The sequence below is a fragment of the Fukomys damarensis genome, unplaced genomic scaffold (genome assembly GCF_012274545.1).
Source record: "Fukomys damarensis isolate Sample0158 unplaced genomic scaffold, DMR_v1.0_HiC HiC_scaffold_22, whole genome shotgun sequence".
In the NCBI taxonomy this organism is placed as follows: domain Eukaryota; kingdom Metazoa; phylum Chordata; class Mammalia; order Rodentia; family Bathyergidae; genus Fukomys; species Fukomys damarensis.
Window position 1 is genome coordinate 21,807,619 of NW_022900934.1, and position 2,610 is coordinate 21,810,228.

Here is a 2,610-nt window from a genome sequence, read left to right on the forward strand (position 1 = left end):
GGACATTTCTCTGAGTTTATCTCCTCAGTATGCCAGCCTACAAAATGGACAAAGACGGCAGCACTTTCTCCCAAAGCCACATGCGAGGAGGAAGCAAGGTGATGTACGGTATGAGTGAACTGTCGTTCGTACCCCTGCACACGGTCACATCTCGGGAGAGAGGCAATGGAGAAGCACTAACCCTGTAGGCACGGCACAAATATCACTTTCCACCCAGGGCCAGTGCTGACTCTGAGTACCCAGCTGAGACCCTGAGCTGCTCAGAAGGATGTGGCTAGCGCAGTGGTTTCATTATTGAGTGTTCTTGCTCTCGAAATGCTGTTTATTTTTAACCACCCCTCTGGGTTTGCTTCAGCTGTGACTCCTGCCAGGAACACCCACCTCCTCTACTGCCACCTTCTCAACCCTCCTCAGCCTTCAGGGTCCTGAGTAAATGCCGCCTCCTCCAGGACATGCCTCCTGACACAGCCCCAAAGGAGGATCATCCCAGCTCTGTTCTGGGTGCGTCTGCCCCACCCTGTGGGTAGGGACCACGGCCTGGCCTTTGCCCAGCATACAGCAGGTACCAACTGGTTGGCTGAGGAAAACACAGGGACTTGCGATGCATAGATACGAGTTCAAGTTCCAACTCTTCCCTTCCCTGACTGTGACCCTGCCCTCTCTGAGCCTGAGTATACTCATCGTTTCCGTTAGTGATAAAACCCCACTAACTTCCAGAATCGTACAGATGGAAGAGCTGCTGGGCTGGACTGGTAGATGAGTGATTCTGTGCATTGTTTTGCTTAGAATGTTCTGTTAGATACACGCCTATAATCCTAGCCCTCAAGAGGCTGAGGCAGGAGGATCACTAAGAGTTCGAGGCCAACCTGTGCTACCTAGTGAGTTCTAGGCCAGTCTGAACTACATAGCAAGATTCTGTCTCAAAACACAACAACAAAAAATATCCTGGTAGTGAAACAAAGCCCTTTAGCTTAGATCACTCATCACTCTTAGTGGACAGGGCCAGGCCTGGCACAACAACAGGAAACATCTCTCACCCCAAGGTACCAGCAGATGTAGATGCTATTAATGTGGACATTGTTGAGATGGAGAACATTGGTGCTACACAGGCCTCTGTCTCCAGAATTCAACTCTTCTCTCGTCCTCCACCAGCTCAGAGCCGTAAGTGATGTCAGGAGGGGAGGAGGGCACAGAAGGCCAGGTCCCACACAACTGGCAATGGACACACAGACCAGAGTTGTCTCACGTCACAGGATCAGGGGCACTGGCCACATCTCACTCAAGGCCCTGGTGGCCCCAGCTCAGTGGTAGGCAATCTGCCGTGCCCAGCTCCAGCCTTGCTTGTCCTTGTCACAGAGACTGGGAAGCCGGACCCGTCCCAGGCATCTCTAAGAAATTCCAGCCTGACCCTGCTATTCCCCATGTGGTTTGCTGTGAGTCGTCTGCTTGAAACCAGCAAGCTCAGGACTCAGGACTGCACTTTACGGTTTACACAGAGATGTCCCAACCTTCCCCGGCCAACTGCAAGCCCTGGTCCCCGTTTCTGTTCCAAGACTGCTTCCTGCTACGTCTCTATGACAAAGGCTCACTCCTTCCCTGAGGCCCTTCCCCTTGCTACTCTCCCCTGCTCTTCACCAGCCACCAGTCCTTTGCCGAGCCTCACTCACCATCCCCACTTTAGGGCGCTAGGGATCTGTGGTGAGCGAAGCAGGCCTGATATCCCAGGTGCAGGAGCCAGGCGGCAAGATGGCGGACAGGAAGTCAGTAACCCAGGAGAGAAGGGGACTCTGAAGAGCAGTCGAAGGGAGCTGAGACATGAGCAGGCTCATGCTAGTAGAGCACAACACAGTGGGTAGGCTGGGAGGTGGGAAGGGTGACTGGCTGGCCTCTCTGCAGCTGAGGGGAAGCACAAGCAGAGGCCTCAGGCCTGGCTTCCTCATGGTGACAGTTGGGGCACCCTGGGCATGGCCAGCAAAGAGATGGGGAATGTGTCAGTGGGCAAGGAGATTGGGACAGGGAGGGGACAGAGGCCTCCATGGTGATGGCAACTCTGGCTGAGACCCAGCAGGTACCCAGCCCAGGGGGAGGGTCTGGCTTCCAGGACGCAGGTGAGAGGGCGCAGACTTGTACTGAGGCCAACCTGGCCTGAAGGCCTAAACCCGACACATGGGGATGCAGTCCCAGCCACATGCGAGTCAGAGAAGAGATAGGAGCAGGCGAGCTCATCCCTCTCAGAGACCAGCCACCAGGAGAGGTGACCAGCCTCTGCCCAGTCAGCAGGGAAGGCGGATCCAGGTGCTGGCATACAGATGGTGTTAACCTCTGGGCACAAGCCTGTAGGACCCAAGTCCTCACAGCTTTCTCTGGAGGCAGTTCACAGGTCAGAAACCTGAGGTCAGGGGGATTTCCATCCAGCCCAGACGCAAGCCATCACACACAGAAAGGACCTGCCCTGCCCTAGTGAAATGGGAGTGAGGAGCCTCCCCAGGCCCAGATCAAGGCCAAGTGCCAAGAACTCTGCACTTATCACATCACTCCCTCAGGCCTCAGGAGTGGCCCAGAAAGTGACAGACACCCCCTCCCAAGTTCACAGAGCAATACTGGTGAGCA